General features: G+C 44.5%; 1 protein-coding gene across 9 annotated transcripts in view; it reads right to left on the bottom strand.

Annotated features, from left to right (window-relative positions):
- Positions 1 to 21,299, bottom strand: part of PITPNM2 (phosphatidylinositol transfer protein membrane associated 2) — a 138,400-nt gene that overhangs the window by 91,185 nt on the left and 25,916 nt on the right. The window contains exon 1 of one of the 9 annotated variants that reach the window (XM_054220110.1): positions 8,698 to 8,716. The exons of the other annotated variants lie outside the window; for them this stretch is intronic. The gene's annotated coding sequence lies outside the window, so the exon portion shown is untranslated. Of the gene's footprint in view, positions 1 to 8,697; positions 8,717 to 21,299 lie in introns of those variants that run through there. 9 annotated transcript variants of the gene reach the window in all.

Consider the following 21,299-nt stretch of genomic DNA (forward strand, 5'->3'; position numbering starts at 1 on the left):
ATGTGCTGTTAAACATCCCTTGCAAAGGCAGGAGGAGGGGGGAATCAATTCATAAAAAACCCGGTCAGTGTTTACATGAAGTAACCAGTGGGAAATTATTATTTTACGAATCAGAGCAAATCTCCCATTACTTTTCTGGACAAGACGACAGTTTAGTGTCACTCTGCCGCTATTTTGGCATTTAAACGTTTTACACATCTCACAGAGTTTAAGCCTCCGAAAACAGGCACTTCCATCGCACAAAATAACATGCATTCCTCCCTCTCCAAGTACAGAGGCACTGAAGGGCACAGCAGCTGAGTTCACAGAGCACGAGAAAGAGCGTAAGCATTTCTTTAGCCAATGAAAACAAAATTCAAAACAAAGCTACAAATATAAACTCAACCTGGACCGTGAGCCCGCTGCTTAGGGAACAAGCTGTTTGCCCTTTAGCTTTACTTACCTTCCTGAACAAAAAGTCATTAAAAGAATGCTGACATGTGGAATCAAAGCTGCTGCCACCTTATTACCTGGACTAAAGAGCCTTAGGCTTATACCTCAGAGCCCCCATCCCTTCATCATCTCCAACCAGTAAGGAATCTGACATTTATTAAGAAAATATAGTCATTAGAATTGCACATTGGACGAAAACAAACAGGTCCAAAATTTAGATAAGCCTACCACAACTACAACTTAGGGAACAAATAAAAGGAAAAAGAAAAAAAAAAATAAAGGAGCAAAGCCCACTGCTTTTTCTGCTTGCTCGTTTCACAAAAGCTTGGAACATCTGCAGGAACTGCCTCACCAAGTATATCCCAGGGCGTACTTACTATTTATTCCCAGGCAAATTTCAAACCACCACCCTTTGCCAGAGATGGCTGAAAACACGACCCTGCGGCCGCCCACCTCCGGGCTGTGTTCCCAGGAGGGATCGACACCGCGCGGGGCAGCAAGAGAACACTGAGGCCACGGGTCCGGTGCAAGGCAGCAGCCACCGGCCGTCCTCCTCTGCAAAAGCTGGTTTCCTTAATTCAGCTTTTCTGGAATGAGGCTACTTTCAATCAGACTTGGGAAGATGAAAGGAAAGGAGATACAGAGGCATAGACAGAAGTAATAAGGATGCTGGAAACCAAATCAAAATGAAGGTACAGGTTTTAAGGAGTTCACCTCTATTAATCTCTGTCTGAGGGGATAATAAAAATGTTTCTATTCTAACGATGATCTTTGATGAAAAAACCTCAGTATTTGGTACAGGAAAAAAAATAACAAGCAAGTAGTATTTCCATTCATTTCCATTTCCTTAGCTGCACCAGGTGAGATTACTTGCACCGCATATTTACATGCACAATTCAAAAATCAGAAATGTCCCTAATTTAAATGAAAAAGAGGGATTTGAGACACTGTAGCCAGGTGACGCTCCCGGAGCAGAGCAAATATAGCAATGCTGTAATTCTCTTTGAAAAGTTGGGGGTTTGGGGTTGTTTTTTTCCAGAGACTTTTGTTTAATGGTACACTTTTTTTCTTTTTACCTTTCTGCCAGCTTCACTAGAAGAAAACAAAACAAGCCTCTGTGACTAATCCTTAGCTTTGCCAGCTGACAAAAACCACTGCATTACCACACCAGGTTTAAAATAAAAAGAAAATTACAATTTATCTTTGGGGGAAGGGAAAACGTGAAGCACGCACTGGTCCTCTGCCTTCCCCCTCATCCCCGAGGCATCGCCCTGCACCGACATCCTTAAGGACCCAGGGCTGGCCCTGCTCCCTTCACTTCGGGGAAGCCTGCACGGTACCGTGATGCACATTCACCGGGCAGAAAAGCCACATTCAAGCAGAAAGAGAGAGAACTGCCTCTCTGCGATACAGGAACCGCTGTGAGAAGTTGCCATGGAGAAAAGGGAACTGCTGAAGTGTCTTGAGGTACACGGTGCCGAGAGACGTTACAGTAAAGCCAGAGGGAATACAGAAGCAAATGCATTTAAGTGCTCCCACAAACCTGAAGCTTCCAGACAAGAAATTACCAGTAATTACTAATAATATAATTTTCATGCAGCGCTCATCAGCATGAGCCAGTTCTGTCCTCACAACAAAGAGGAACAACAAAAGCCACAAACAGTTACCAAATTAGCTTATTAAGATCTCTGGGATTTTTTTGAACCTTCATAACCATCAAAATTGGTCTGAATGCACAAACACGATTACAGTAAAAAGGCCCAGATATCTTCTGGACACAGCAGCATCAGATACATCATCGTACTGCAGAAAGCACGCACCGAGGAAGCTCTCTTTCAAGGGAATGAGGGCTGCTCCCCCGGAGTCACTATCCATCCTGCAACACTGCTCCTTTGCGGGAAGAACTGCTGTATGGGAGGAATTTAGGAAGCTGTTACTCCAAACATGCTCTTCTTTAAAAGAGCATACGCTTACCAAACGGCAGATGCAGTTAAGCAGACTGTCCAGACCACAGCTCACAAATACAAAAATATAAAAAAAACACAGCACAATTAAGAGGTGCTAACTGAGAGCCCAAAGGCTACAGATAATTCTCCTCATGTGTCTGTCCCTATTTCCCATCAAAGCACAGCCCCATAGTGCAGAAAGCCCAACCACGACCAGATATTCTCTTCGTTAAGATCCAGGCACAGACAATATTGCCTATGGACCAAAGCAGCTTCGTCTGTCCAGCAGGACTCCCATATATCAAAAATTTAACCTGTAAGATGAAAAGCTCATAAGGCCACTACTGATGGCCCGGGGCAGAAGATGCAATCATTTCATCAGCAAGGTGAAGCAAGTCCTGAAAAGAGGTGCAGCAGGACAGAGCTTTGCCCAGCTCTGCAGAGCCCTCGTCGCTGCCTCTCGCCGGGAGCTGGGGCACCAGGAGGGGACAGGAGCCCTTTGGCGGCCGCTGTCCCCAGCCGGCAGGAGCAGTGGCCAGACCAGGACACAGCTCATTCCAGAGACATTTTTAGCATGAAGAAGGAAAGAGAGCGCCAGCTATCCTGTATTACTGCATCCACTCAGTTTCCAGAATTTCAAACTCTATAATGATATGGTTCCTGGAAGAGCACTTCTAACCGAATTAGAGGACATCTCATGAGCACGCCCTTGGCAGCAAGATGACCATGATGTGGAAAGACTCCTGACTGTATGATCCAGGCCCCCCGTAATTCAGTTACGTGCCCCTTTTAGCAGAGGTGAGAGGCAGGTGTTTTAAAAGCAGGTTGCTCATAATTTTGTGTTTTGTGGTTGGGAGTTTTTTGTATTTGTTTTGGGTGGGGTTTTTCTGCTTTGTTTCCCCGCAACCCCCCCCCTTATTTCTTTTAAGTAGGAAGATGAATTGCTGTTCTTTCTCCTTTACCAATATTGGTTGTGCTGCTGAGAAAGCCCTTGCACCAGAGCAACTCAATTAAAGATGAAGCATGGACTCAGTTTTATTTTGAGCAGGGAGGAGAGAGACTCTAAGAAGCTTCACCCTAGACTAACCAGGTCTGGCATTGCCCAGACACGCTTGCTTAAGGAATTTTTATGCAGTGGAAGAAGAGATCTTCCACAGCGACAAATACTTTATACAGTTGTCCAAACTAACACACCCATTTGACAGTAAATTCAGCCCATCCTTTGATTCATTCATGCTCAGAAACGTGCCCTTAAAAGGAGAGTTAGTTGTTCTTTTGCATTAAGCAAAGCTGTGTAAAAATGTTTGTTTCCAATGGAACAGGGAGACAGACATCGGGAGGAAGCAAGCTGTGTCTGAAGAGCAGAATTTCTGGCAGATGGGTCAAGAGTAGCAGCTGTGTTCACAGAAAACACATGCATCTTTATATACTTAGGGGTGCCATTTGGAAAACATCACAAGAGACAGTCTACGGCAAGGGGAAAAGGGACCGCTTTTGACAACAGGTGTCAGGATACTGTTCTCCTGAACCGTTCCAGTGGGTGCTGCAGATGGATGTCTCATTGGGCAGGGAAAACGTCAATGTTAATAATGAAGCTGGACCAGTTCATGACTACCAGAAACACCATGTAGAAATACGGATCTGTACTGCAGTGTGATCCCCACATGCGTGACAACAGCCCTCACTTGCCCTAGTCCAAGTTGAGACACTGCTGTTCCCAACCAGGCTTCAATTTCCTTGGCAGCACTGTGGTCCTGTGCTGTATTCCTTGCGCACATCAGGAGCACATTCCTGCCAGGGAGAGGGTAGAATTTGCCTACACAATGCGCAAGGGATGTGTGAAAGGGGAGAACAAAAAAGGTGATGTGTTTTAGCCTACATCCTTGATGTGAAGCAGGTACCTAGCGCAGAGATGACCAAAGACAACTGAACCTGAGCAGCCAGAGCCCAGCAAGACTGAAATGAAAGTGTTCGTGCTTAATATACAAACCACCAGGTTTTACAGTGCTCAGTAGGAACCAACTCCTGCAGCAGAGTCAAAAAGCAGCTCCATAGATTCTCTGTGCGTCAGACAGGCAACCTCAGTAAAAGCAAAGGGCTGCTGCTGGATTTACTAAACTGTGTCACAGAAAGAGCTACAGATGCCTTATCATCACTGAAATGTTACAGAGATAACGTATGCGTGCTAACCGCCTCCTGGAAACACAGCTAAGAGTACTTTTGTGCTTATTCTGCATTGGAACCAGCGTATCCAATCTTTTATGCTAACAGAAGTTCCAGGCACCCAGCAGAAAATGAGAGCATCAACGTTACCACCACATATTTCGAATTGCCCCGGCCTCAGCAGGCTCTCTCTTTCAAGATGTTTTAAGTGGGTAATATTCCCCAGGTAGGGCCTGGGAGACCCAGGAATTGTTAGAAGCAGAACAAGTAATGAGTTTACCAAATCCCTTATGCCAGTTACACTTAAAATGCTGCCGTAAACACACTACATGGTAACAGTAATTAAATGAGCAACAACATTGTGCTCCCAGGATCATTCCATCGAAGGACTGGGAAGCACTTTCAAGAAGCCTTTGTCATGCAACCGTGTAGGTGCAGCTTTGTCCTCTTGCCTCCTAGTGAGGACCGGGAGGCAGCACTCCATTTTCAGAGGAGCACTCCATAGGTTAACAAGCACTCTTGTTTTCTCCCTTATAGCTCAGGGACACAGAGGAAGATAAAGTGTGATGTGAACATCTGGTTTGGCAAACACGCGCAGGAGGGCTGCAATAAGAGGAGGAAGAGTATTAGAGATAATCGTGTCAAAGACGGAGCCAGTCCTACAAGCCTTTTGCAAGTGAGGGCACCAAGGATTACTCCTGAAAAATCAGCCTGTTGTAAAGAAGAAAGCAGGGCAGCAGCAGGATAACTCAGCTAGTAACGCTGATTATAAAGGAAAATAAATCATCACTCTATTGCAGGTGCCCTCAGCATTTCCAAAGATTACCCTACCGAAAGCACCTCTTCAGCCTGGTAAGATCAGCAGGATTCAAGAGGAGATCACCTCCAAGTGCCTGGCTCGACTTAACTCTGCGTGGCAAGTCCCGTAACAGAAATACACTCTTATCCTCACCAGGGCCAGCAACCAAAGAGCTGACAAGCAGGAAAGCTGTTCACTTCATCACATATTCAACAGGGTCAACTCTTCTCAATTGTTATTCTGAGGACTCGGTCCTTCAACTACTTGGTATTTATGCACATTGTTCATGCCAGCGCACGTCTACTTGTAAGCATTCCCAACTCTTCAGATAAGACTTGCTCTATTCATAAATAGCAGAGCTCAAACAGAGAAAGATCCCAGCATTAGTCAGAGCTCTTGAGAGAAGGGAAATTAGGTAGCAGGTAGAGAGAGAAAGCCTGAGCATGTGTGTTACATATTTAAATATGACATTGACATTTCTTCAAAGCCTCATTGGGTTTTTTTATGGCTTGGGGGGTTTCTTTGGGGTTTTCTTTGGTGGTGTTGGTTTTGGGTTTTTTTAAAGCTTGCAGTTGCAAAGGTAAGATTCTTACCAAAAATGATCAAACAGCTGTTATTGTCACAGCAGGAGAGGAAGAGGATAGAGAGAGACAGAATACCATATAAATAATATCCAAGCTTATTGTGGAACAACAAGAAAGTATGGCTAAAAGGAGGTGAAAAGTCAAACTAGAGAAAAACCCCCACAACCACCACACACGCAACCCAGAGAGTTTAGATACTTGACGTATGCCCACAAGTTACAGATTGCCCAGAACAGAAGTACGCACAGCTGAGGAGGGACGCGGGCAGCGTGTGATGTGCTCACACCAAGGAGGAACACGCATTTCACTCTGCGATCCTACCTGCTCAAAGAGAAACGTGAAAGGGCTCACACTTCCTTGATACCTGGACCCAACCGAAGGCTGGAAAACACATGGCTTCTGCTAATAAACCCCTTAATAAATTAAGGGAACTTCTCGTCATAGAAAAAAGCCATACCCACTAGAAACCACACTTAGTGACCACAGTAGCTAATAACTATAATGACAACTCAAGCCATTTATTTTATATCTTAATTCCTTTCCTCATTAGTTTAATTATAAACCAGCATTTTTCTTCTTCATCTTCTAAGATTTTTCCCCCCTCCCCCCTGTAACTAGCAAATTGCATTATTGCTCCATCGCTGTTTTGAGGATGTTTTTCCCCTCGCAGTACAAGAGCTAACTTATCACTTGAAGCCCCAAACCTGTGAACACACTTGTGGACAGACAGCTTTCCTGAACTTGAGGCTACAAATGTAGGTAGGAGGCACAGTCCTGTTTTGTGCCGCTTCAGGAGAAAAAACAAGAGTGAAAACCAAATGCAAAACCTTTGGAGAAACCTTTTTTTGCCACTTGGACTATGAAAACAGCTTCTTGCAACCAGGCTTTGGCAATCCCCCACTCCCTTCTTTTACACGAAGCAAACCAATCCACCTACAGCGTTATATTGCTCCATAGACACTTTTCTTCCAAAAGCGTCCACTCTGAATTTTCATCCCATCTCATTTTCATCCCATCCCTTCTCATTCATGGACACAATACCTCTCTTCAGGCTAAAAACCACATAAAAGAGTTATAGGTTGAAGAACATGCAGGAACAGCAAAATAAAACTAGCGTTTCTGACATTATTGTGCTGGTGAGTCATCAATTAATTCTTGTTTGTCAGCTCCTATAAAGGCCAAGATCTTCAAAGGCAGCTGAGACCAGCAGACCCTCGACTGAGACGGCAGCCAGGCTTGGGCCCAGATGCCCAGAGCCAGAAATGCCTTTTCCCCCCTTTAACTGTTAGCTGCTAACAAAAGCGGGAGGGATCAGAGAGGAACTCCAAGTGACAACATCCTTCCCTCCAGGAGCCTCTCCCCACTGCGAGCCCCACGAGGAGACACTCGGCACACAATCAGTCCCCGGGAGTATTTTAGCCAAGCCCAACTCTGCCAGTCAGTTCTGTCCCTCTGGCGAAGCGTCTCCCCCATCGCAAAAACCGCAGGTTCGGTTTCTGTCCCTAGCAGAGGGCTCCCTGGCACAGTTGTACTCCAGATTCAGCAAATGACCTTTCGTCGCTCAGCCAGAAGCCCTTTGCCGCAGGTGGCGGGTCTAACAGATGCCCAGACCCCAAGTAACAACAGCAGCAGATCAAAAAGCACCATCGCAGCGACACGGCACAACAGAGGCAATACAAAACGCAGCTTGCTTCAAGCCAGGCAGAAGTGGTTCAGGGGATTTGTTTGCATAGTTTGCCCTTCATTAAGATCCTGTTGGCTGGGATGCAGAGGGGAAAGTCAGGGATGTATTTGTATTTAATGGCAGGGACCACATAATAATTTGCAGTCTCTATACCCAAGTGTCACGTATATCACTTGTATTGAACACACGCTTTATTTCCTTTATTCTTACTTTCCAGTTTTTCTTTCCCATGGCGACCCACTGTGTCCTTCCTATACTTCTGCCTCCTCCCCTACCATGAGCTCTGTTTGAGCAAAGCTTTGCAGAACAGAAAAAGCTGTCCCCTGCTGGAGCCAGCCAGATCAGGCTCTTTTCTCTAAAGGAAACAGCCTTTAAATATAATTGTAATCTTCCACAGCTCACGAGCCAGGGAAGCTGGCGATTGACAATACAAAAAAACCCAAATCAGCGGGGACCAAGAGTCAAGTTTCTTATCCCTAAAAACAGTTTCCACACACCCCTGTTGCCTTGCAAATTTAGATCAGCTAAAAAAGAACCACCACAAGGGGAACGGAGCTTGTTCGGTCGCCAACACAGCCTTCTCCAAGTGGGATCAGAGGTAAAGTGTTCGAAAGTCCCATTAAGAAAGTAGCAGCCTTTTGATGTTTAAGTGACTTAGAGCTTTTGGAAGACAGGGCTTGAGCGCGTTGGTGATCCAGTATGCCATTGGCAAACTGCTTCTGGTGCTTAAAAGCTTGTGGCTGTAGGAAAATTCGAGTTACAGGATAGGTTTTTGAGCAATAAAACCTCACACTGAGCAGCTTGAGTTTTTCTTTGCTAATTATCAAAAGTCAGTGTTGGCAAGGAATATTACGTGCTTATCCAATGGATTCAGTAAGAGATTGCTCATTCGTGCACATTTTGAAAGGGCAACCCCTTCTGCCTCGCCTCTCTTTCACTGTTATATTTAAATACATTAATATTTTAATCTTCTAAAAGCACAAGCAATTTATCTCTTCTTTAAAAATAAATAAGGTGGGGAATGTGATCATTTTTAGAAAGTGGTATCTAGAGAAACATTTTAATGTAGATACAAACATGTTTCAATACCCCAAAAGCACATAGAAGGTCGATCCAAAGTCACAAGGGACTAGCAATTTTGGATGCCCCAACCGACACCTTCTTTTCAAAGGAACACAGTTTTTAAGGGATAAACCTGCAACCACCTACTAATCTCCTGAAAGACAGAGGAGGAAACAGACTTTCATCACTTCAGAGAAATATTTCCTTCCATGTTTTACAATAAAAAAGATAAATAATAATAATAATAATAATAAAAGAGACAGAAGGAGACAGACAGACATCTGGGTTATGTTCTAAGCATAATTAGAAGCCTGACAACAGGACAGAATAATGTCAAACAAATTACAAGCAATGTGTTTTCATTCACAGGGTGACAAGTCAACAGGCAGTCAGTTAATTTTAAGACTGATTATGTACCAACTCCTTAAACAAAATAAACACACTCATGTACACGTAGAGCAACAGGGAGTCCAAACACACTATTGATTTCCCTTTGGGCAGGGCCGAATATCTCAGTTGTATCTGAGAAATAACGAGCGTGAGTATTTCAGGGGGGGTTGATTGGTTGTTTTACAAGCAGCTGCCACTCCTTTTTGGGTGCCCAAGCCAACGTGCTTTGGGCCCCAGCCTTGGAGCTGCTGAGCATCCTCAATAGCCACTAAACACTGACACAAGCACAGACATAGTGCATGTATAAAATGACATTACAAAGCGCAATTCGCGCTCACAATCCTGCCTGAGGCTATAACCTTTGGGAAGAAAAGCTGTAGGATCCTGAACAAAGCTCTCTGGAGACCAGCACCTTCACGCTGCATCAGATGACTCCTCTCCTGGATTCTCCAGCTCTCAGATACCACAGTGTGCAGACAGGGAAGAACTTTGCAGTCTGAGCTTCGGTACACATCCAGGGGCTCAATGGCACATCCCCTTCCTACTCAGGGGCTCTTTTTCGTGTGTGTTTGGGCTTTTTTATTTTTTTTGTTTGGGGTTTCTTTTTTTGGTGAGGCTAGGGAGATGCAACCTCACAAGCAGAGGGGAACCTGATCAAAATAACTGTCAAACTGGGCCGTGGTGGTAGAAACAATACTTCTCTTTTAAGTGAGATGGCTCTGCCAAAAAGCCTTTCAGAACAGACCAAGCCTCAGAGACTTAAAAGTGTTGCCTGCAACAGACTACGGACAGAACAGGGACAAAATGCAGTTGCAAAAGACTCCACAGTATTCCCCTCGCTGAGCTTTGAGGTCCAGTGGGGGACAGTTCTGCTGAGTATAAAAAGGCGTAAAGATGAATGACAGCAAACCCTGGGCAAACCGGGGTGTGCTCTTGCAGCACCTCTCCTTCTCAGTGATCCGCAGGCAGCTCCCGCCTGACAGCAGGTTTCCCAGTGTGGAGCTGCATCCCTGCTCCGACGGACCCATTCCGCTTCCCACATTCACACCTACAGGGACCAATTTATACAAAGCCTCAACTTCCCATTTCTGAGGCAATTTAAAAAAAAAAAAAAAAAAGAAAATAAATTAATCTACCAAGTAGCAGAGGGGGAAGATGATGTGCAGCCTGGAGAGCTGGGGAGAGAGCAGTTGCAGAGGGCAGAGCTTCATTTTCTTGCAGCAGTAAGAACTACCTATTTGTTTGAATGATGGTGGCTTCACGGGAACACCAATGCAGAGCCAAAAGACGACAGCTATGACGTAAATAGAGGGGAAAAGCAAACAGACTCAGTGCAAAGCGTTAAGGCAGCCATGGGACATGATGGTGGAGACGCCAGGCTGCAAGGAGAAACAATGCAGCAAGACAGAATGACAGATGAAAAAAGAAAGGTTACAAAAGCAGAACAGACGAGAAAGGCACTTATAGGATAATAATCCTTGCCTGTGTTTCTAATTATATCTGTAATACTTAAAGCTGAAAGGATTTCAGAAGGCCAATTTACTTTTCGTCCTCTGTGCCGTTTTCTGTTGGCGTTTGCCCCAAATGCCTGAAGACAAATGGTTTCAGTATCTGCTACGGCGTGTGTGCAGCTGGGGTGAAACACTTCCCAGGAACTCTGCAAGGGACAGAGTTCAACTGGCTAAAAACCCCCCATCGGGGCAGGGACAAGCTGGGCAGCCCCCATCCGACACGCGCCCGCCCTCAAACCTGCCAGTGGAAACACGAACCCAGCAACGCCAGGCACCTTCTGGGAAAAGTTTTAACAAGCCAGAAAACCATGGAACGGCACCAGACTGCAAATTGGTGTCTAACTCCAAATCCTTTGAATAGTTAAATACACATGCAGTTTAGGATGGGCTATGGTGAAGGCTAGTGAGACTGGCTGGAATGATGACAACACAACAGAACCATGCCCGGGCAGAAGCAAACATGGAAAGTGCCGGAGTCGTCTTGATAAGTTTCTCCGGACTCTTCAAGCAGTTCTTTAAAGCCTCACATTAACCAATTAATATATCTAAAAGCTTATGGCTGTGAACAACTTCATTTAAATTAGATCTCTGAAGCATGAACTGGTCCAAACTACTCAAATTTGAAACAAAAAGGAAATAATAGGTATTAGATTAACCAAGTAAAGATATATCAATTTTAATTGTAGAGCTATTCAGAGTAGAGTACTCTGGAGAGGAAGAAGTACTTAAGCCTATCTCCTTGGGAGTAGTAGTGCTTAGGTTTAATCTGGAGTGTTGTCACTCTACAGAGATGTAGCGCTCTGAGAATTTTAATGCCATATGCCAGACTTCAAGAAGTCAACCCAAATTTCAGAACACCAAAGCCTGTAACAAATAGTTAATCAGGACAAATGCCATAACTGTAAGCATTTTAAGTTTGGAAAGACACAAACGTAATGCAAACTGCAGCAGCGCTACTCTGAGAATTAATGTTGCCATCTGAAGGGAAGGGCAACATCTCAGCACCCGCTATCTGCTGCATGATTCAAGAGCCTGGCACATTCGCTGACACCTGAATCTCCCTGCTAATTAGCGTCTTCTACCCAGAAATAGGGGGAAGGGAAAGACTTTTGGAAAAGAAAAATTACACCAGAGATGTTGTTATAACAGTTCAGAGTATTTCCAGTAATGCTTCAGATGCTGCAGCGAGAGATCTTACCCAACAGCTTTCGGGAACAAGGCGGCAATATTTACCATCGTCACCTTCCCCAGCTCAGTATGCTCAAAGCACACAGAGAAAAAACACACAGCCTTGGAATAGTTAAGTGTTTGGGTTTGGGGTTGTTGGTTTGGTTTTGTTTTGTTTTTTTTTTCCTTTTTTTTTTTAAATTACTGATAATTGAGTCAAACCGAAAAACAGCCTAAGAGCACAGCCTTTGTAAACCACGCAGGACCTTGTCCCACGGCAAAAGATAAACACAGTTTTGCAAAAGGACAAAACTGCTCCAATATATTGAGCAGACATTCTTGAGATCTCTGAAGTCATCTTTCTGAGTGTTGACTGAAGAGGCTGAATCCCGGACTTGGCATGAACAACACGGCCTGCCACTCGGACACCCCACAACACAAGACACGAAGGCCACCATCCTCCCAGCCTGACTGCACCGGGAGGTTTGGTACGCCAAGAACACGCCTGTTCTTGGGAAGGGATCTTTCAACTTTCTTAACCAAAAGCTTATGAGCAAAGGGCCTCACTGATCTCTAGAAACACCCAAGAGTCAGAGCCCAAACCGAGGATGAGGGAGAGCCAGCTTGAACCCCGTATGAAAATGAATGGGCCAGAGGCAACCTACAGAGCTACCACGTTGCATCTGCAATTATTTTAAGCCATCAGCTTTAGAAAAACACTAATAAGTAAGGTTCATTCCTCCTTTCTCATAACAGTACAACTTGTACTTAACCTTCCTGTCACTAAAGAAATATTCCATTTAAGAAAGCAGCACAGTATCAGTTTAACGACCAAGCAAACAATACCTTCATGTTGCTATGCCTGTTAACCTTTGATTTACAACTGTGTTTCTGTCAGTTTTGTTTTTTAAATTGAGATGCTTATATCCTGATGGGTTACAAAGTTCACTCTATTAAATTAACATCTGCTATAAACAATGCACTACCTGAGAGTCAAAGAACAACTATGAAGCACTAAAACCAGGTGACTAAGCATTAAACAGACTTTCTCTGAATAACTTAAAAGATAAAAAGACAACAAACATCTGAAAACTAAACTCTTTCATTGCACACATTTTTGGTATAAGAATAGTCAGCTCCAAATAATTTGCTTTGTGGTTGCTGTCAAGAGAGACCTGAGCGAGACGGCAGCGGCTCCGTGGTGTGCTGTAGGAACGGCTGACGTGGAAAGGGGAGGCTTCCAGGGATGGACAATTTTTTGATACCAAGCGTAGATTATAACACTGACTGATCTCCCAAAGCAATCTGCATTAATAAAAAGTTTCCAAGACCAGCCTTTCTCCTTCCCTAGCCCCAGAGGAAGCTTTACACAGGACTCCTGGACACCAATCCTGCCCTTCCTGCAGCCCTCTTACCTTTTTTTTTTTTTTTTTTAAAAAAAAAAAAAAAAAGATGGGAGAATTGAGTTCAGCAATTTCTTACACTATACAGGTATGGGTAACAGGCGAAAACAGTCAGCGAATCATTTGGCATTGGCCTCCCTGCCAATGAGAGCAGTATATGCTCTGTGTAAAGGTTGTATTTTTTATTTGCATGAATCCACGGAGCCCACTGCTACAACATTCAAGTACCCGCTGTCACTTCTGCACCATTTTAAAAAGGCAAAGGAAATAAAAGGCATGAATTATCTTCTAAAACAAGCACAATTTTTTTGTGCTGAAGTCTTTGGTGAAGAAACATAAAACACTATTGCAACAAGAGCTTCAGATTGCTGCTTTAGACTCTAATGGCTTCAAAACAGTAATTAAGGCTTCTTCCTGAACTTCATAACTACGCAATAATGCATTTATCAAACGCACATTACCGCAATGGACGCATTCACTCTTTCTGCAATATTTCGACAGCTCCCTTTGGACACTATCAGTAAATAAAATCTTATGTGGTCCAATTAAAGAAAGCATAAATCCAAATCATTTCTCTATGGCTATCTTGTTTTGAATGCATTGCTCTGTCAAATTCTTAAATGGAAAATGGTAAGTGTTTTGAATACAGTAAAAAAAACTTCCTCCGGGATGCCGAGTCTTTCTTAAGAGCCACAGGAAGGAAGGAGAGGAGTGTTATTCGGGAGCTTTGTTTTTATCACAGAAGGAGGAGAGGTTTTGACAGCAGAGAGACTATTGTCAAGTGCATTTGGACTCACGTCAAGTCTCTGCCTTGACAAATTGGACTGGGAGTCCTTTCACAGTGCAAGTGCACGAGAGAACATCACGTGCGCTGCAGAGCCATGTCTCCACTTCAGTGAGAAGCAGAAGGGAATTACAGAGCTCTCTTCCCTTTCCTCCCATCCAGTTGCCTTCTACGGGCTGCAACAAGCACAGCACAGCAGCGCTCCGCAGGGACACGTTCACAGATGTGAGCATCCTCCCACTAGTCCCTCACCCACGCAAACCCCACTATTTTATTGTGGGGAATACAAATTGGTGCTGCCAGCTGAGCGCCAGGAGGAGCGGCACATGTGCGAAGCTCACACTGTGTAATGACTGCTACCGAAAGTGCAAATGCAGTGGGTGAGTACTGGCACGAACCGTGCCGAATGTAGCTAAAATTAGGGCTAGCGATACGGAGAATCCATAATATCCTCTGCACCCGGGCAGCTCGGCGCACTCTAGCCCAAACATGCTTTAACTAGAGGGAGGGTGAAAGGGGGAAGATGTAAAACAAACATGACCTTCCTCACCATTTTTTCCCACCAAAAGAGGTTTTGCATTAGCCATCCTGCAGCAACAGCTCAAAAGATTTTAGGGTGGAGATAATTTGGAAAACGTTACCCTTTCTTTCAGCACATGAAAGACTATTTTAAACCAAACGCACTCTGTTCTAGCAATGATCCTCAGCCTTTGCCATACTCTGTTTTTGCCACACAGTTCTCCCTCATACGTCTTAATTGCTACCGTGGGGAAAATTCACCAGTTTGTTTAAATATAGGATTATTAGTACTAGGTCAGTATTCAAGCCAGAAGTAACAAAACCCACTTCACGTAAGGGATGCAGAGTGCTTAGCATCCCTTACCAGTTAATCTGTGTTGTTTACTCCCTTGGTGTGGAAGGTTTTACACTGATGAGTTCTGACTGCTCCTAATACAGGGAGAGCTGTGGGCAGTAACCTTACCAGGACTCTTTATGGCGTAATTCTGCCCCCACGATTTCAGTAGCCTTTGCAAAAAATCACAGAATCTCTCTAGGAGTATCAGAGAGAGGGGCAAAGCAGCCAGGCAGCACGCAAAGGCGCTCTTGGGTTTTTGTCTCTGAGTTGCAGGGGGTGGGGGAGATTTGTTGAGAAACCTTCTAGAAACCCTGGGGGCAAAAGGAGAGTACTAGAATTGGCTACAGTAAATGAAAAGCATAATTCAAATGCTGACATGTACTTCACCAAGCTGTTCTTTAAACTACATGGGAAGGAGCTGCACCAACCTCCATTTAAAGAAGAAAAAAGGGGGGGGAAAAAAAAAGCTTAGGTACAATATTATCCAGGGGCTGTTCCTGAGGCCTCCATCCAGAAACAGACTACCAAGTTTTCATTCAATAAGGTACTGCTACAACAAAATTACCTCCTGGGTGCTAATGGTCTCTTAGTTATAAACAACCTCTTTAAATAAGGAAAAAAAGCTGCTTATGAAGAAATTTGCCACACATTTCCTTCAATAAATCCTTCCTCCATTCAGTGCTTCCCAACAGGAGCAGGTCTACCAACTACCACCACCAGTAATTCTCTCCCACCAGGGGGAAAGTAAAATAAAAAAATCAGACCATAAAAATATCTCTTTTATCATAGGAGAAAGTTATTATGAGCCTTCATGCTGCCTGGCTGATGTCTGTGCACACCGATGGTCCCCTCTTTCTACATTAATTGCCTGCAGAGGGAGAAAGGAACAAAGGATGTAAGGTGCATCCAGTGACTCAAGGTAATCATACTCACTTAGTTTTATTTATAGTAACAAGTATTTCATTTATTTATTTACACCAAGAAGAAGAGGTCCAAAGGCTCCTGGCAAAAGCATCCTGTTAGGGCAGCTGGATAAATTGCTATCACACTGTGCCAGGTATTCCCCTTCTGAACCACCTACTCTTGGCATATGCCAGAAAAAAAAAAAAGAAAAGAAAAAAAAAAAAAAAGATTCCCCTCTAATTTCCCAGACCTCCTGACAGTTTCTACCCGCTTGGTTTGTTCTCTGCCAGCTCCATGTCACTGCCAGCTCCAGATTTCTTGGCCAGTGCCCTAGTCTGGAGATCGTCTCTCTTTGGGACAGCCAACTTGCTTTCTAGTGGAGTCAGAGCAGAGGGACTGGCTGCAGAAGCCCAGGAAGAGCTATGGGTGAGGCTGTGCAAGGAGAGCACCTAACAGGCTCCTACCCAGAGCTCAAAAATTCTGGAAACACCCTTGACTTCCAGGCTTTCCAAGCCCAGCACACATGCCAGGAGACAAGAGAGGACGTGCCAGCTCTCCCCAGGACTGCTCACACGCTCCAAGTCCAGGTGGTGACAGAGCAGGACCACACATCACATACTTTGTCACTGCATTTGCAGTGGGGCAAGCAGCCACCAGCATGCAAAGCCTCCCAGCTATAAAACCCCCATGCCAGAAGAGCTCACTATGGTGAGGAACCCAAGAGAACAAACACCACCCATCCCACAGTCCCCTTGCAGGACTCTTGCACCACACTCCTCAACAGGGAACGCCAGAAGGTCACACTGATCTGGAGAGAAGTGGCTTGGACTAAGGTGGACTGGTCAAATCAGCCTCCACAGGGAACACGGCAGCAGCCCTCTTGGGGCTGGGCAAAGAGCTGCTCAGGCAGGGAGAAGATGCATTTTCCTTAAGCGAAGCCCAGCCAGAGAGATGGGCAACTTTCTTTTGTCCTCCAAATGCATAAGCTTATTCCTCATAAAAATTTTTACATAGACTAAAGGAACTAACACTAATAAAGTTTTATCACTTCCTACACCCAGCAGTGTAGGGAGTCCCAGCAAAGCTTTGCTGGCAGCCACAGCAAGAGCCTGGGATTGTGCTGCAGCCCATCTGAAGGGGGGAAATATTTCCTGCTGGCAATCAAAAGCATCAAACAGATATTCAGGATATATTCAGCCCTGAATCAGAAAAGAAAAAAAAAAAACAAAAAAAACAAACCAACTTCATCCGCACTTGTAAGCTGGTCACACCCTTAAGCTCTCCAGAGAAGTTTTATAGCTTGTAAAACCCTCATGATTCATTTGGAAAGAAACCACAGTCTGTGCTGCAGCCACAGAAGTGAAGGGTTTCACAGGGAGGAAGGGATGCCTCAATAAACTGCATTTCGAGGGGATATGTAAAGACCACTAATACATTTCAGGGCCCGGCTACAAACACAAAAGAGGGGAAAAGTAGAAGGATTTCTGCCCCATATCCGCAAGTCACTTCATGCAGAGAAAAGCACACCGCTTTTTTTATACAGAAATTTCTTTTCAGCGTGCACCACTTAGCTATACATTATCAGCCCAAAACCAACAGGGCACAGGAGACTACTTTAATGAACAGCGTGAGCAGGAAATACAAAGATGTGGAGCAAGATTTAAAGCACAAATGGTTCAGGCACTCTTGTATTTTACAGAAGGTCATTTACTGGGCCTTTATACTTCATTTATCAAATTATATCTGAATTGGTGCAGTCATCCTGATTCAAGAAACCATCACGCATCTTTTCCCTTCAAAAGGGGAAATAAATACTTCATCTGTAAAGCATTTTGCATCAGAGGATCTCCGAGTCCTTCCCCGGCACTTTGCCTCATAAAACCACCCAGGCAGACAGCTGCCTACCCTACAGATGGCCTTCAGAGGTGCAAAGGAGTTAAGCGTTTTGCCCATAACTGCTCGGGCAGTGCATAACCAGATCCCAGACCTACCCCTCCCCCCCCGAGATGCACCTGACTGAGCCCATGTTGCTACCCTTAACGAGTGGGATTTTATGGCCTCTATTTTTCTAGTGCTTTCCTTGTCATCATAAACATCCTAGTGTTTGCTCACAAGTTGTTCCGTTAAAAACAAATATGCTGCCACTCCACGGCAGTGGAATTTGCTGCAGAAAATCATCAAAAGAACAGCACTGTCTTGCCAGCCACCTGCACCACCTCCCCCTTTAACTCAAACCCAGAGGCATGTTACAATTACATTATTCCAACTAAATAAAATTATTTTCCCCTGTTCCAAGACATAAAACAACCACATTATTATGGCCATAGCCACTGTGATTTAATAATTTAAACAAAAGACACACACGATGATAGGAACATAGTAAGTAGCACAGCACTTCATTACAGCTGGAACTAGTATTTATGATCCCCAAAACCAAAGATGGTCTTGAAAATTATATGCCCAAATGCGTCACTTCAAAATTACATCTTAATCATATAATGTTCAGCACAGAGCTTTAAAAAACACTGATCATCTTTTGTTTTTTTCCAGGGTGAAGAAAAGCTCTGAGAGATAATAAATCATTTAATGCATCGGTGGAAGCAGCTTACTTACGAAACAGGATTTGCAATGCAAAAAGTGAATCGTGAAGCATCACCTTCACACTTCACCCTTCCTCACGCATTGCTGTTGAAGTCTGTCTCTCCAGCTCGCCCACTGCCTCCCACGGCAGGTCAGTGACAGGGACAGTCACCCATTTCTCCACGATGCCTCTGTAGGAAAGGGTTCATCCTGCCCTCCGAGCTATGTGAGGAACGAGCTGAAATGCAAGACAGTCACCCAGGACCTGCCAGTGCTTTGAAAGCTCTAGACCATGCTGTACGGAGAAGTTAATCTAGTAAAAATGCTTTGGACGCACAGTCACAGCCCAAATAAAGTTCTTCACCAAGACTGAGGACAATATGTTATTAACTAAAGTTTAATTATATCCACAAACATACATTTTAGCTGAAGCATACAACCATGTCTCTGTAGATTTGTTTGTTCTTCTGGTGGTCCCATTAAGTTTTGTGTTCACTTTCATAGTCCAGAACACACGCTTATCTGGTATTAAATTTGCTCCTGTTTTGTTTCCATAGGAATTTTACTGGTTCCGTATTAATTAAATTATATCAGAAAACACTTCACAAAGGACCCTCTAATCAGTGGCTAATAAGGGCGGGCTGCAACACAGAATTTATGTAACACTGGTACGATCATGTTCAAAAAACAAAGCAAGTGTCAAAGAACAAGCTATTGTCTCCCCATCCATCAAGATCTACTTAATTTCCACACTTAATTGTTACATTTGCAATGCTTTGGATTAGGCGAGATCGATTTCCAACAAGTATCATTCCCTGTAGATAGAAGAATTTGGCCACTTGCAACACGTAGATGATGTATTTTTCTTTTTAAGAGAAATTCTGCAGGAAGAATGAGTCAGCAGCAGACACCTAGCCAGGTCTCCACAGCCAACCAACAACTGCTACCTGAGCTTTGGTGGGAAACCTTCCCACTCTCAAAGACCCCAGTATAAGACAGTCGCATTGAAAGGCTGCCCACTCTCCCCAAAACAACCCAGTAGCCCGACTGCCACAGAAGCAATGCAAGTAGCTCTGAATATTTTATCTCTTCCCACACTTTTTCAAATGCATCAACCCTAACTGCAAGCAAAGCGCACACACTCCATTCTAATGGAAGAGGCAGAATTCAATTAATGACACCAATCTTTAAAAGTCAGCAGAGACTGCAGAAATGGCTCATTCGGGAAATTTTTTCTTTCTGAAAGCTTCCATGCACCATAATAAAGAAACTATTGCAAGCATTTATTTATTAATACAGAAAGATTTATTTATGAGAGATCTGCAATCAGCTTAAGCTCTGAAAGCGCTGCTTGGTGTAGCTTAGCCCCTGGCCAGAGTTCCTCTTCTGCTTTTACGTCAGGAAGCAGCGTCCATTAGCTCAAGGGTTAGTTGAGAATAGCCCAGGCGACACCTCGGCACTTGCTCACACTCGTGGCTGTCAAAACCGGCGGGCAGCCTGCAGTCACCCAAGCTCCACTTTTACGGATACAGTAGAGGGCAAGAGGCAGACTCCACAGGCAAGGAAAGCGGGTAGGTGGCACAGCCAGAGTGCGCACGATGGTGTGCGTGAAAGGAGACAGAGAATTGCTGCTTTCCCTTAAATTAGCACGGCAGGCAGAATTATGAAAGGCTGCTGGTGTAAGGTAAGTTACCCAAATCCTGCTTTTCTGAGAGACGAAGGCCACTGCCAGATGGCTGCAGCACAGAAGATGCAACACGAGCAAATCAACAAGCCTCTGCTGGGCAGAGTACCTCCCAGAGCTACCAGCAACAGGAGTTTGGCAACAGTAAAGCCATGTGATTTAAAGCAACTGTACTATTAAGTTAACATATTTATTCATGATACAGACTAGCTCATATTTAAAATAAAGGAAAGGGAACAGCACAGGGAGCTGCTTCAATTTGTAAGAGGCAGCTATTAAGAAGACAACACTAAGAAGTGGGGAAGGGAAGTTTTCCCAATGGTTTAGCTACATTCTTCCATCATGATTTCACAAAGCCCGAGGAGTCAATAAAAGCATATTTTAGGTCTTCAAGGAAGCAGATCCACATACTGTCTCAACTCTGTCTGTTACAAGAGACAAACCGAAATTAAAGCATTGCCCAGTTCCCAAGTATCTGGATCCTAGTCCTCTTCAGCTTGGCCTTTATCAGTAGTAAACAGCCCTGGTGATAACAGTAAGACAGACTACAGCTGTCCAGAGAGATGGCAGGTACTGCACTGAACACACCACGAAATTAAACACAATCCTCACAAACACAAAACAAGCGCAGATCTAAAAGCAAGGGTAGTTTTTACCAAAAGTAGCACAGGATCATGCAACTGCTTCCTGCTGTCCCACCTCCTGAACTTCCTGCCATCCTGTCCAGGGAATATGCCTTTGTTCCTGACCATAACATGCAGAAAACAGCCATCGGCCCAGACGTGAGCACTGAGAAGTCCCTCCGGCACCATCAGAGTGCTGGGACAGTCCCTTCCCTCCAGGTTATTGGAAGTTGAGCTCTGCAGAGCAGTAGTGCTCTACCCACCACGACCTTGTGAAGGGACACCCTCCGTACCCTGCTGCTCCTGGCTCCTCACAATGAAATCACGGGTACCAGGCCAAAATTGGGCATCCCTCTCCTCAGAACACAGGGCGGGAGAGCGCTCATCACTGCCTCTGACACAAACCAGCAAAGTCAATTACAACAGATGACATTTTGCATACTAAGTATACCCGTAAAATACTTTGAGATGTTAATGTTTGTCACTGCTGTACCTCCCTCAGATCCTCTTCCCCGACCCCCAGCAAATGCCACAGAGTGCTCAAAGCAATGGAGAGCACAGACCAGAAGGCTGACTTGAAACAAAAGAGAAACGGCCCAAAAAGTTTGCTCCACCTGCAGAGGAAATGGCCAGAAAGGAGTCAAAGCGCTATTTTAAAAGTCCACCTGAAAGAATGGCATCAAACAACTGCCTAAAAGACCCTACAGTCAATAGTTATCTGCCAACCG

Source organism: Rissa tridactyla, chromosome 13 (assembly GCF_028500815.1).
Source record: "Rissa tridactyla isolate bRisTri1 chromosome 13, bRisTri1.patW.cur.20221130, whole genome shotgun sequence".
Lineage (NCBI taxonomy): Eukaryota > Metazoa > Chordata > Aves > Charadriiformes > Laridae > Rissa > Rissa tridactyla.